The sequence below is a fragment of the Molothrus aeneus genome, chromosome 1 (genome assembly GCF_037042795.1).
Source record: "Molothrus aeneus isolate 106 chromosome 1, BPBGC_Maene_1.0, whole genome shotgun sequence".
Taxonomy (NCBI): Eukaryota; Metazoa; Chordata; class Aves; order Passeriformes; family Icteridae; genus Molothrus; species Molothrus aeneus.
In genome coordinates this window covers 109,897,045-109,911,761 of record NC_089646.1, presented here as the reverse complement: position 1 = coordinate 109,911,761, position 14,717 = coordinate 109,897,045, and positions in this window count along the sequence as shown.

Below are 14,717 nucleotides of genomic sequence, written 5' to 3'. Positions count from 1 at the left end.
AAACAGTACTTAGCTAATGGTTTAATAGAACGCAAGAAAATATACTCTAATTATAAAAGAAAAGCAAATGAGTGAATGAAACAAGAATATGTTGTGTTATGTCTATAAATACTTGATCTCATTTTTTGTTTCTTCATTACTCTATTTTTAAAAAATGGAGTTAAGAAGTGTCTTCATTTCTAATGCTCAGAATAAGAGATGTGATTTGTATGAACATATGCAGCAATTATGCCAAAACTAAATTTCTTCAGTTCTGTGGTTACTATGGTAACAAAAATTCACTGTATTTCATTTAGACATATACAATAGAATAGAAGATGGCAGATTTAAGATTTAATAATATTTTCAAAAATATTGTGTGACACTACATTATATTTTATTTATGTGTAAGGGCATAGATCAAATAACTAACATGCATAGTAGTATGAACATTGGTACTAACCATATTTAAAACATATTTGGGTGATTCTTGTGGTAGTGGCATCTTGGATGCTCATTTCTAACAATTGCATCATATTTTTTTGCTTGAGCATGGAGTTTTCTCCTGCTACTGTCAGGTCTCTTTTGACTTCACAAGAATGAGGAAGAGGACAGAAATTCTCCTGTTTGGTTTCTGGTCTTGAAATGTATGAGGAGGGACACTGAAACAGAAGATTAGGTAGCATCTTTAGTCAGAGATAATTTTGGTTTTTGTGAACACAAGTCCCAGAATGTGCTCTCAGTCTTAAGGTATTTATTTCTCACTACAACTTGGTAGAAGTATAATTCTTCTTTTCCAGTTCATGACAGATTAGTGGAACTCAAGAATATACAAAGAAGAGTGGGACATTCATGACTCTGGCACAAAATACCTGGATTTAGTACCCCTATATATTACAAGTTTCCTGCGTTCTTGATTTTCATCCTATGTCATTGTCTGCAGGTGGAGATTGTTCATGGAATTTTAGATCCTTTTAACTGTGATTAGTTTATCACTTCTATTTAGGCTAACTGAATTTTGTGGAAGGACAAAAAATTTGAACACAAATGGCATAGTCACAATGAAGGAGAAATCAATGAGAACATTTTCAACAAATATTAAGGCATACTAATTGTTCTTATGAGGCAGACTATCTCAATTTTCACTTAGTTTATTTCATGGTGAACTAGACTTTTGGTGAAGGGGTAAGTATGGAAATTGATGGGGAAAATGTTCTTATAGAATAAGCTTTTTATGAAGCATATTTATGAATATCCTAAGTCTCTGCTTCAGGAATGGCATTTATGGTTGAAGAATAGTAGTACTAGCTTTGTTATGTGAATAGAAATAATAAAATCTGGATGCTGTTCTCTTTCATTGGAAAAATTTTTATCACAGATTTTGCTTTTAACAAACAATTTTAGTTTCTCATCCTTCTGTTTGAGATGCTGATATTGTAATTTAATTTAGCAGCTGAATTATTTTTTCTGTTACATTAAAGTACCAAGAAAGTAATTAAAATGTTGTATGTGTTTCCTCTAGTTGTATTTATATTTAATAATACAGATGAGGTAAAAAGATTGTGAAAAATATATAAATGTCTGTATCTGATGAAAGATTCACAACTCCTTTTTTCTTCTTTACAGAGTTGCATGGAATAACTTAAAAGTTATACTGTAGTAAAATGATCAAAGTACTGGTTATATTCATTGGAGTGAAAATGTTTGAATTCTGTGCAGAATAATTCCCTAAGGTCAGAGCTATATGCTACAAAATTATGAGTGTTAATTCACTGGATTTGTCTTATTTTTTATGTGTAGGACAATGTAGGGGGTTTTTTTGTTTGCATTTTGATAGCTATAGCTGTGAATCGAAATAGTGTAATATTTGTATATATTGAGGCTAAGATTGTCAACAGATATGAAGGGAGCTGTGTGTTGACTAATTTTTTTTTTCATTCCTCATGGAAATTATGTTTTTGTCATCAGTGGTGGATTTGTCCAATATCTTTTTTTCTCAATGTACTATTTTGCACAGTGGAATCTGTCATTGTGTTGTGCAACTGATTGCTCATCAGGAAAGAGATTTTCCCACTTTTTTCTTAACACATGCTCACATATCAGGAAATATCTGTTCATACCTTGTCCTGGATGTATTACTGGCTCTATTATGAGCAACAAATGGAAACTATTATCTTAAACTTTTCTTTTGGATTTCATCCTTTCATATGTAGTATATTTCTCATTTTTCCTCTTTTCTCTAGAGCAATTCCGTCTGTCAATACTCTTTTTTTTTCTTTTATTTACTAAGGATTTCAGATTCTTTTGTACTCTTTGTTGAAGCTAGTATGGTCCATCTGGTCTGACTGTCAGGATGAGCCTTTAGGAGATTCCAATTTCACTTTGCTGAGTCCAAGAAGCTGACATCCTGTCACAAATACAGTTAAAAATTCCTGCTTAACAAGTCAGTGCTTTTCTTTGAAAAGCACTGAATCCTCCCATTGAAAATAATTGATTCACAAAATGTAAAAAGCCGCCAAACTTGAAACAAAGTTATTAATGTGCAAATGACATGTGAGAGTGACTCATATAATTCATTTTCCATAATTCCTGGAGAGAGTTGTATAGTTGAAAATATGGTGACTTGAAGCTTTGTTGTATAAATTTCTTTCAAAAATACCTTTTCCATAGCTTTAGTTTGAAAGGTATTTAAATTTCTTGGTATTGCCCAGAGCCTCCCAGTCAGTTAGCTTGTTATGGCAACAGAACAATAATGCTGTCTGCATTGCAGTGTGTGGGAGTGAGAGCCAAAGGTCAGACATGGACTCAGCATTTCTTCTGGCAAGCTTGGCACACTTACATTCCTCTAGCATTTCTTTGGAACAGGCTTGAGTTTGAGTTTGGTGGATCAATAAACTGAGGTGTGAAGAATGTGAAGTGCTTATTTTTGAGCTTGCTCTGACCATCTCATAGGCAACAATTTTCTATTTCAAACAGCTTGGAGTAAACATATCTCTATTTTTTCGTAGTATTACTTAAAAGCATACAAATTGCTAAAAACTATAATCTAGCTGATTTTTTTCCCCCAATATTTTGTGTTGATGAAGACTGCAATATAGATGTGGGGTTTTTTTTTTTTACTAGTCATTTTTTGTAGGTTGATAATTCAGCTGGAAACTACAATTTACTAGGAACTTCTAATATGCTAATTCTATCATCCAGAAGGTGCCTGCCTGGAAAGGTGATGAAGTATTTTGGTAAATTACTTCAATTTGTAGTCCTGAGATTTAACTAACTAAGTTTTCAGCCAGTATTATTTTCTGAATTACGTAAATTATAAATAAATAATGTGGGTTTTTTATTGTAGTAAATTTGAGTTATACATTTACATGCAAATAAGTTGATTTTTTTCTCTCTTACATGTCTTCTGTGCACTGAAATGACAGTGTTTCAATCTATAAGCTTATGAACCTCCCTTCCATTAATAGTTTCATAGTTAAAATTCATCTCATAGGTTATCCATTTTGTTTTCACATTTTTACAGTTCGTATCTGTTACCACTGTTATAATAGGATCCCAAAAAACATGTATGATTTAAAAAGCCAGGTCCCATAGTTTGAAATTGGGTTGTTTTCATTCTTATTTGCTTTTTAGCTGTAATTTCCTTACTTAAATGGGGTCCAGTCTGTAATTTGTAATGACATCAACTGTTTAGTTGCTGCATTTCCCTTAGTAGAAAAGTGAAACTGGATTTTCTAACATCTAAGAATATACCTGATACTTATCACTGATGTATTCCACTTTATATTTCCAGCTTGCTTTTATAAAGGGATTAGAAGACTTGCATGTAAAATTGCTTACACTTACCAAGGAAGACCAAAGCAGTAGAAGAACAATGTTTTTTAATTAAAGCTTTTTAAAAATCTAGGGCTTTTTAAAGTGGGTATATTGTTAGTTGCTCTAGTGATGCAAACAGAATCAACATAATTACATAACAGTAGAAGCAACTAAATGAAATTAATGCTGGTCTTAAAATCTGAACTTCTGTGCTGGGCAAAGTCTATACAGGCTTTGTTAGGATTGTGCTGTGTAGGCATCCTGTGAAGGTTCCTGGATCAAAAAACAGGCAGAGCAAGAGTCTAGAAAATGGGTTTTGTTATCCATTTTTGAGGGCTGCCTTTTTAAAGAAAATAATGCAAACCCTTTATTCCATTCCAGTACATTGGTTTATGATGAAGTTATGTTAAAAGAGCCTTATGTAACATACAGGCTGTTAATGTTTTAGGCTGGCACTTTAATTAATTAAAATACTGAGATTATTCTTTGAAAAAAACCCTAACAAAAAAAGTCTACAGACTGTTATGAAGGCTGTCTGGTTCTCTTTGACAGTTTAATCTCTATTACTGTTGTTATTTTTGGTCCATCTCCAAGGCACATGGAAGCATTGCATCCCTCTGAACTTAATTAGGTTAATGTTTCATGTTTGTAGGACAGCTTCTTAGATTTTTTAATAGCTCTAGTGCTAGGTTTCAGTATCTTGTTCTGGTTCCTGACACCTCTCATTAGTGACCTCTGCAATCAAATTCCTGTGCTGTGAATTAACTCAATAGTTAACATTCAATAGTGTCACACAGCATCATTTATTTAAGAAGCTACAAGGCTAACAGAGTTTAAAGAAAACATAATTCTGAAATCCGCTTGTTCTCATAAAGCAGTTCATTTATGTCATGTTGCTTTAAATTCCCGTCACAGGAGTTACTGTTTGAAACTTCACCCCTTCATAAGGTGGAAGCAAACATTTGCTGGAACTAAGTATTGTGTACATAAGAGTAGTCTAAGCTTGTCTCTAAGTCCTTGTGACCTTTTTGATTTTGCTCTGGGTGTTTTTCTAGTAGCTGCCACATTTGCCATTTTGGATTGTGATTTTTTTTCCTGTTTGGACAAAATCCTTGCTGAGGACTAATGTAAAATCATAAGAATCTATTCATTTGGGATTAATTATGTAAAATTAGTTACAGTGAATTGTATTTTGACCCTAACCCTCTTTATCATATCTCATTTCTTTGAAATTATTCCTTCATATTCTTCAAGAATTTTTTATCTCCCTCCTTGTGGTTGACATTGTATTAGAAAAGGAGTAAGAGTTAGAGCAAATTGTGTGCAAAGTCATAGACAGCTGTTACATTCTGGTTAGTCATTTTCAAGACTAAGGTTAGCAAAGTTGCAAATTAAAGGAAGAAAATCAGGTATGACAAAACCTGATATCAGCCTGCCTTCTGTATTATCTTCCTTTCTCCAGACAAGAATAAGTGGATCACCACAAGGCAACATTGCTGTGCTTTCGTAAATACTCTGTTACCCTGTATTAACAAAGTTATTCACATATTTAACAATTAGAATTAAAGGAGGAAATACGCTTCCAACTGGGACATTCATGGTACATTTTTATCCTTATAGGATCAGATATATATTAATTAGGATTACTATGTTGATTTTTATAAAAATTTTAATTTCATATGATATGTACTCCCTGAAATAGTGCCTGAGAATTTAATTTACTAGTCATTCTGTTTTTCATCTACTTAACAGTTTTGGCAAATGAAAATATTTTATTGCAATCAGTATAGCACAATATCATAATGCAATATCCATATATCATCAAGATTAATAGATTCATGCATAATGAGTCAGAGTCAAGCTGATTCAGTGATATCATCTGTAAAATAATTTTTGTTACTTGTCTTGAATAGGGCATGAAATGGAGCTGAGTGCCATTTTCTCTCATTTATAGTAAGCAATGTTTTTTCGTGAACACTACTTAAGGATTCCTTGATTGAAAGGTTTCATTATTGTAGGAAAGACAAAATTGAAAATGTTGTGATTCTTTCTGTAACAGCACACGATCTTTTCCATTTCTATATGGATTCATAGAAATGAATAGAAACAAGAATAAAGGAAACTTTAAAAAATGGGTAGGTAGAGGAAGAAACAATCCAATATATATATAATTTTCCAGTGTTGTAAAATCTTCCCATTAACCTCTCTGAGAACATGATTAGTGTAATTTAAATAATTCACTTTTACTGGAAAAGTGTTTTCCAAATGTTAATAAATTTTGCATATGTCTATACTGCAGCAAGAAGATCTGATAGCTGCCTGCACAGACAAGTTATATTTAAATAATTTATCTGCGATACTGGCAGTAATGTCATCGTAGCAGCACATCAGGAAAGCTGTCTCAGATTAGTATTCCACAAATGCTGTTAAGTACTCTGCAGGGAAATTTCTGCAACTGCAGTAGAGATGATACAAGAATCCAAGGTGCATGAACTACATGTAGATTTACAGTATAGAGATTAATTTTACTGGAAAATTTATATCGCCTCATTCACTTTTATTTAAAATAATGTTAGAACAGCGAAATTATTTCAATGTCATAATTTCTCATCAATATGCAGTAATTGGATAAGCATTATCAGGTCCAGATATTTGTTCCTTTTATTAACTTAAATTCTTTCTTCTAGTCTTGTGTACATTTTCTACATCTCTTCTAAGTTATTGTTACTTTATATACAGAGATTTAAAATATTCTGAAGTCTTTGGATGGTGGCCTTATTATAACTACAAGTTAAAAGGAGGAAAGGTAGGGTTGCTATGGTAAGAATGTCTCATTAATACACTTAAAAATAAGAATTAGGCATATAGAATGAAATAACTATACTACAAATATAGAGGGGTTTGATTTTAATTGTTTATATATGAATTTATTTATACATTTGATAATAAATTATTTCTAGCCATGTGTCCAGTAGATATGTAATACAATACAATACAGGTATATTTCAAAGGCAGAAACTCAGAAAGAACACAAAATAAGCCTGAATCTGTTACTTTAAATTTTTCATGATGCAGAGTACGTTATGGTGTATTCTAGTTACATTCTCCTCTTCAAACTCCTCTATTAATCTTTGTATCTCATGCACTGAGCTTGTTGTCCGGGCTGTTTTGCTCAACAAACCCTGTATTAACCTATTTTTGCTTCATGTCAGATCCACCTATTGAGTTATTTTCTGTTTGCCTACTTATTAAATTCTTGTTTATCAAACTGCTGTTTCTGTAACTAATTTGATACCTCTTCAAGACTCAGTTTTCCTGTCCAGTGTCTTGCTGTTTTCCATTACTGCACAGGTCTTTTTTTTTTTCCTCTTCCCTGTATTTTGTGTTGAGCTAGGAAGGCTCCCATAGCATTTCTCTTGGTCTGTTTTTGGTGTAGGATGTCTACTGTATCGTCATGACCAAGGGGTTTTTTTGTGGTGCTCTCCCAAGAGTTCTTTCAAATTGATGTGTGCTCGAGTTATGGGAGTGTGTGTGTGATGTAACCCTGTGTCCACAGGTTTTGTTCCATCTTAGCTGCATATGAAGGACTCCTGTGTGCCTTTTAAGCCTCATGTGTGGACATAAGTGGGTGGCAATTATCTTTTCTCCCCTGGTTTTCAACTCCAATAGGCTAATGAGCCTTTTAAATGCTCATTGCAATGATTTGCTTGTGTTCTTGACTTCTTGTGTTACTTCATTCCCATTCTTGCTTGCAGATTTATTTTGTTCCCTGTTCCATGTCTTATGTAAATGATGTGAGTATCCTTTGAAATCTGTGTGTATCATCTGTCAAGCTGAAAGTCACATACATTTAAATGATATATTAAGAACTGTTAAGTCATCCTATTTTGCAAGAAGGTAATTTACATCTCTCTATTTAGATCTATGCCATGTTTTAACCTCTCTTGGATTTGAACCAACTAAACTGGTTATATTGGGTGTGAGAACTCTAGAATTTTTTTCATTTAGTTTCTTTTGTTAAAAAAATTACTACACTGCTGTTACAGGATATTTGTAATATACTACCTACAAAGAATTCTGTTTCATGTAGTTTTGATCTTTAGTCAGACTATGCATTTTTAAATTAAGTTTTAAATATTAAAGAGATTGTGTGCATTTTTTTAAACCAGTGTGCAACCTTTTAAGTAGTACTAGCCTGAGGCAATCCCATCTACAGTAAATTGTGTGATAAAATTTTTGTTGATAACAGTAAGGCTAAAATTGCACTCCAGATTTTAAGTAGTTTTCCTTCTTTTAAGTGCTTGCAGATTTTAATCAAAATAATTTAGGGAATTATTGACTGTAGAATCAAAAGAGAAGTGTCTTGGACCCTTGCTTGTATAACTCATTTTTTGTAGATCAGGACAATGGATGATGATCTCTAATAATCGTTTGCCAAAGAAAACCCCAAACCAAATGCCACAGAATGGAATGATTGTTTGGTGTATCACCAGTAAAATATTGAGATATTATTGAGATATTATACTGAATTGATATTGTTGAGGTATTATACTGAATATTCTTAGAACTCCAAAGACTTTATGAATTAATTGAAGCTTACTTAGCAAAATTAAATTAAATAATTTTTCTTGACAAAAGAGAGATAATTAGGAACTTGTACTGTTATTTGGATATTACTTACCCAGCAAAGTCACAAAGATCAAAATTTTTTGCTATCTATATTAACACATATTTGTTGTGCTTTGCATTTGAAATAAGCTTGAGAACATGAAAGTTGTGTTTGTAACCAGTTGTGCTTGCCTTGATGGATGTGAAGAGTCAGCTTTATCCTGAGAAAGGAGCTGGAATTCAGAGTGTGTGTTTAAGCCCTCATAAGGAACAATTATAATCTATTTTTAAAGGCAGAAATGTAACCAATTGTGCTTACTGTGAGTAGGCCAGCTTTGTGTTGAGAATGAAGCTCAACTAAAGAGCATGTGATTAAGTTTTCATTAAAAAATATTTCTAATGTATTTTTAAAGACAGCAAAGACGTTAACTTTGAAGCAGGAAACAGAAGCTTTGCTATTGGAAGTTACTGAGCTAATTAAGCAGATGAAGGCTGATCATGAGGGAGAAAAGTCTTTGGAGTTGGAGAAATAGTGAAGGAACAAGCTTGGCATGAAAATTGTTTCTATGTCACATTGGAGGCTTCAGCAACTCCTTGCAGCCATGCAAAAGGCTACTTATATTGAAATTGAGAATATTTGTAACTTTTCAGTCAGCTCACTACCAAGAGTAAAAATCCAGATATGACTATAGTTGTGTTTACTGTAAAAGGATTACAATGTTTACATTTCTGAACTTGGTACACTTGAATTCATATCTGGGAAGAAAATAGGAAGTACTATGAAATTTTTGGCATTTTATGAGAAATAACATAAGAGTAGACACTTAAGATGATAATAAATACTTAGTTTGGGGCAAGAATTGAGAAAATGAAACATAATTATAAAATAGTACATTTGGGTTAAACTACAGATTAAACCAGAAATTAAAAAAAAATGTTTTGAGAAAAATTAAAATGTAATACATTTCAACAAAATTCTCAAATATTTAATACAAATTATTTGACATAACCATTGATAGGAGTCCCTAAAACCCCAGATTCTGAGGACTTTTGCATTACCTTTTGTAGGTATCTACACAATAAAATTAAAGGGGAAAAAAAGGAAAAGTAAAAAAGGAGCTACTTAGCAGTTTGTTGTTTTTATTCTGGCTTATGGGCAAAAAGCAGATTCTGCTTGAACCTAGGCTTTAGGAAAGTAGCATAATTTGTCACAGTAAGTTGCTAGATGTGAAATCAAGGTTGTACTCATGGATATTCTGGTGCAAGCCACCCAGAGGTCTTTGACAAACATCTCACAGTCCAGAGTGTGGTGGCAGTACAAGAGTCCTCCATGGCTGTGTTTGGTGATGGGCAAGCATTGCATAAAGATCAGTGTGTAATGGAGATAAGCCAATTGTTTAGTCCAAATCCTTTCTACCCCCTTCCCTGAAGGCAAAGTGTCAAATAGTACGCAGCCCATGCAACATAGGAGAAAAATGTTTGTTGGCTTTAGTCAACGGCTAACTCTTGACCTGGAAATTGGACACCTGTGTTAAGGTGCTCCCAGTCTGCTCAGGTTGCTCACCTAAAAGTGATTGCCTCTTACAGACCATTTATGATGACCTGAAAACAGAGGAAGAGCTTGAATGAAGACTCTGAACTAAAAATCATTGGCAGGTTAGAGGATGCTTTCAGGAGCAAATCTGTGGCACTGAAAGGTCAATTTTACAGAAGTAAAGAACGGCAAGCATAGTAGCTCAAGATTTGAGCTGCAGAGGTGTTACTTTTTACTTTTTGATGTTCTTACCTATGATGATGTAGCTGTAAATTACCTTTGTGTGTTGCTATACATTTCTGTTGCTTTTTCTTTAGTGTTTAGCATTTTCTTTAAATAACAGAAATTTAGAATCGTAGAATATAATTAGAACATTTTCTGGTCTGTTAATGTAAGCAATGATGCAGCATTTTTTAAAGGTGAAATAAAGAAGCATTAAGTTTAGCTGTGAAAATTGACCAGTTTCTTCTCCCTTGATTTATCACTGGGCTATATCTGTGTGATGTCATGTCCTTGGAGTAAATACTGTCATTTTTCAGGATTATAACTTTTCATAGTATTATCTTAAAAACAAAAAATATACTAACATGGAATTGAGGACAAAGGAATTCAGGAATGTTACAATTTATCTCTAATCTAAGTTTTACAAACCCAGGAGATTAATTAAGATTTTGCATGACCTATTCAGATTAGACACTGAATCCTATTATTTCTTCAGACTTACCTTGATTTCCATTATTCCTAGTACCTGCTGCATCTCACACCTGAGTAGCACATTCAGGTAATTACATTGATGTAACCAATCTTCAGAAATTACTTTCTCTGAAATAGAACAAAAATCCAATATAAACCACATTTTATTCATCTTAATGTTAGGCATCACTTTGTACAATGTAGAAAATCCACTTCTTCTTGCAATATCTCTAATTTGCAGTAGCACTGAAATAATAATTTTGCGAATTTTGGATTTATGTCTTGTTAACACAGCAAGATTTATTGACTAAAGGGATTGCATTGAATATTTCACAGCTAATTCTCAGGAGTGTTTTTTACATCAGTAAAATGTGCTTCTCTCTCTCAAATTTATGGCAAAGTTTACTGTTGTTGAGATATGATCTGATTTTTTTTTCTCATCTGATATTCTTACTTTACTTTCTGTAGTTTTATACCAATAAATTTCCCATCAGCTGCTGCAGAACATCACCTGTAATAAACTTTTTTTCCCTAGGTAAAATAAGATAAAATACATATTTCTATTCAGCAACCAGTGTTCTAGTCCCCTATTTTCTTGTAAAGACCCATAGGAAATTTATGCTAAATCAGAAAAGAAAATGCAGCAAACTGAATTAAGACTGACTGTGTGGCAGTCACAAGATAATTCTTGTGTGACAGTGAGAATGTTTTTGTTTGTTGGTTTTGAGTTTGTATCTTTAGTTTAACTTTCCTGAAACCATGTTTAGTTCGGGAAGAGTCCTCATACTGAAAATAGTTTTTGTACCAAGAGGATGTGGGCTCTGTGCTTGCCCTGTTCTTTCTCTGCACCAACATATGTCATACATCAACATAGCTGGAGGCTAGGAAGCTCGGTGGAGCTGTTCTTGTGTCATAATAGCCTCCTCTACATATGCCTTAAGGCGAGGTGTTTTCATTTCCTTCATGAAAACAAAACCACCCCAGCTTTGAGCAGTTGCTTGACTTACACACTAGGATAACTAATTATGAGTTTATAAACCAGATCCACTCCTAATGCAATAGCTGCTGATCTTTTCTCATCAGTGTCCTTTCTCGGCCTTCAAAGAAACTTATAGCAAAATTTTGCAAGCCTTAGCATTATGACAAGATATTTCCTAATCTCACTAGTTATTCATGGTGTCATTCAGATACCCACATTTTGTTACGCTAATTATCTTTTCAGCAGAATATTACATGTGTGATATTAAGATACCTTGGAGCTATGATGGCATTTTGATTGTAAAAACTGTCAGCTGCTGCAGGTACAGAACCAAATATGTTAGAAACAGCCAACAGAGAGATTCAGGAGGAAACAAACTTCGTGAAGAAACACAGCCCTCTGCTGGAAGAAAAGCTGAATCCAAGGACACAGCTGTGGAGAATGGATAGAAAGGTAAATCCAGATCGTACACAGATGTTTCTTTTAGTTTTTTTCCACTATGGATAGATATATTCTCCACCTTTTAGAGAACAGCAGTCTGCTGGAAGTACCAAATTCTGCTTTACATTTTGTACACGTGTAGCACTACATACAAGCACTCAGTGTCGAGAGAGCCCGGGGAGGACAATGCTGCCAGCCTTTAATAAATGTCTCTGAGGAATAAATGGAATGTAGTTCTGACTTTGTAAGATGATTTCATGTGGAGTTTTTCCTGAGAAAGGTAGAAGCCACATATGTGATACTTGCATTGATTCTCCTCATTTTTTACACAGACATCTGTGTTTCAGAATAAGGAGATGTGAGAAGCTGTCCAAAAAAGTTTACAAGAAAAAAGTTTGCAAGAAAAAAGTTTACAAGAAAAAAGATTCAATTGTTCTTTAGTGCTGACGTATCTTTTTCCTAATGTATTTACTTATGGTATTTATTGGTTGTAATATTTATAATATTTTTATGGTAAATGCCTAATGTGGACGATGCCAGGCTAGAGAATCAAAGTAGAACAAAGTTGCAGGTAGCTTAAAATTGATTTCTAAAGCTGGAGGGATACTAAGTTACTTCAAGTTCAGATATTAGGAATAATTATAATGTTTTCAATATACTTTCTATAATACCTTTTAAGTGCAAATCTAGAGTACAATCTCTTTTTCAAGGTACTTACAGTCTAAAATGTAGGGGATATTTTTGTAAGTGATTCATAATGATGTTTCTTTTTGTTTTATTTCTAATTCCATTTTGGGGAACTCTGAAGTCATGTCAAAATACTTCTAAAATGAAAAAATTAATTGCCTATTACACAAATAATATAAGAACTATCATGAATTAGTTCTGAGTTATGAAACACTTCACCATTCTATCAGAGCTATATTTTTCAAATACTGATTAAAAATCAAGTTGGTAACATTTTTAAGTTGGATATCTTATTTCTATGTTTATGTTCTAAAATATATGCAGCTAAAATATTGAGATCTACTACAATCCAACTCATGAAGTAGACTTAAAATATTTTTTAAAGGCTATTTTAAAACACTCTTTTTTTTTCCAGCATTTTTTTCTTTCTTTCAAAAATTGGCACTGCATATCACAAGGAGATAGACTTATTGTTACTGTGTTTATATTTATTTACATATATGTATTTATCTTATTTATATATATTTCATTTCAACAGAATTTTTAAATGTCCAGTAAATTATCTATGGCTTTTATTGTGCTCTGATTTAACAGTTTGTTACTCAGGTTTGGGGTTTCCCGCCATGATCATAAAAAAGCAGCTGATACTTAGTTACCTTTGCAATTAAAATAATTATTTAAATTTTAATATCTAGTTTTTATTATCCAGAGAACTCATTTAAGCAGCAAAGTTAAGCTAGATTCTAATAAAGATTTTATATCATGTTGTTTATATTTGTAGTACTTTAAAAAGCAGAGGCAACAGACATGCATATCTCTATTTGAGACTTGTTACAAACTGAGTGCCCCAATATTATCAATCCCATTAAAAATATGGTCATTGCATTGTCTACAAAGGCTGCACAGCCTCTAGGAGATGCTTCAGTAATGATTTTGTCAGGTTACTGAGTGAAACCTCAGGGTTTTCTTTGCACATAATTTCTTTCTTTCTGCTCCAGAGGTCACTATCTTCCCATGAAAGTAGCCACCTTTTCAAAATAACTCCAAAATTCTCCAACAGAATGAAAGCCCTCTTGCTAGCATTTTTCTAAATTATGCAATTTTGCAACACATTCTGTTGTCTTTCCCCAGCACTTCAAATTTAAACATCAGTTTTTAAACTGACAAGAATCAGACAAACCTTGGATTTTTTTTAATTTCAAACATTATGTGTGCTTTTTATATAAAATCTTTCAGAAAACTTGCTTTCTGACATCAAGAATATCCAGTGATGTTCATTGTGAGCTCATAGAAACACAAAAGACAATGAAAAGGACTGATGAAGAATCTGAAGAATGATATGTGTGTGTGTATGAGAAAATTAAATATGCTGAGATGCTTTGAGTCAATAGAAATAGGAGCTCTCCACTATGGCATTATAATTCCCTGTTGGTTTTAATAGAGGCAACCAAACTATAGAAAATTTGCTTGTATAAATTAATTTAAATTCTCTTGGTTTTTTCTTCAATTAAAGTAATAGAATTATACATAAGTGTTTGCCTCTTCTGTCTTAGCTTGCATTAGCAGAATAGGGAAAACATAACATCCAGAATTATAATTATAATAATTATAATTTTAATCCCTTTGACACAATATTCTGCTATCATTCTTATTTACTGCACAAATTACTGGAATTTATCAAAATACCTTTTCTACTTTTTTTTTTTTTATTTTAACAAACCAGCAAAATTACTTTATTGGATTGCAAGGTGGCTTCTATATGGCAGTGGCTTATGTTGGAGTTTCCTTGCTGTAACCTCTTATCAGGTTATTAACTACTGGTAAATTTATCATCTAGATTATCAAGTAGAGCTATAGTAACAATTGGACACCACTAATGGCCAGTCACTGAATGACAAATAATCCTTCTTTTCTATTTCTGAGTATACAGACAAAGAGTCAGCACCAAAAATAAGTGTTCCAAAGAACAAGAATATTAAG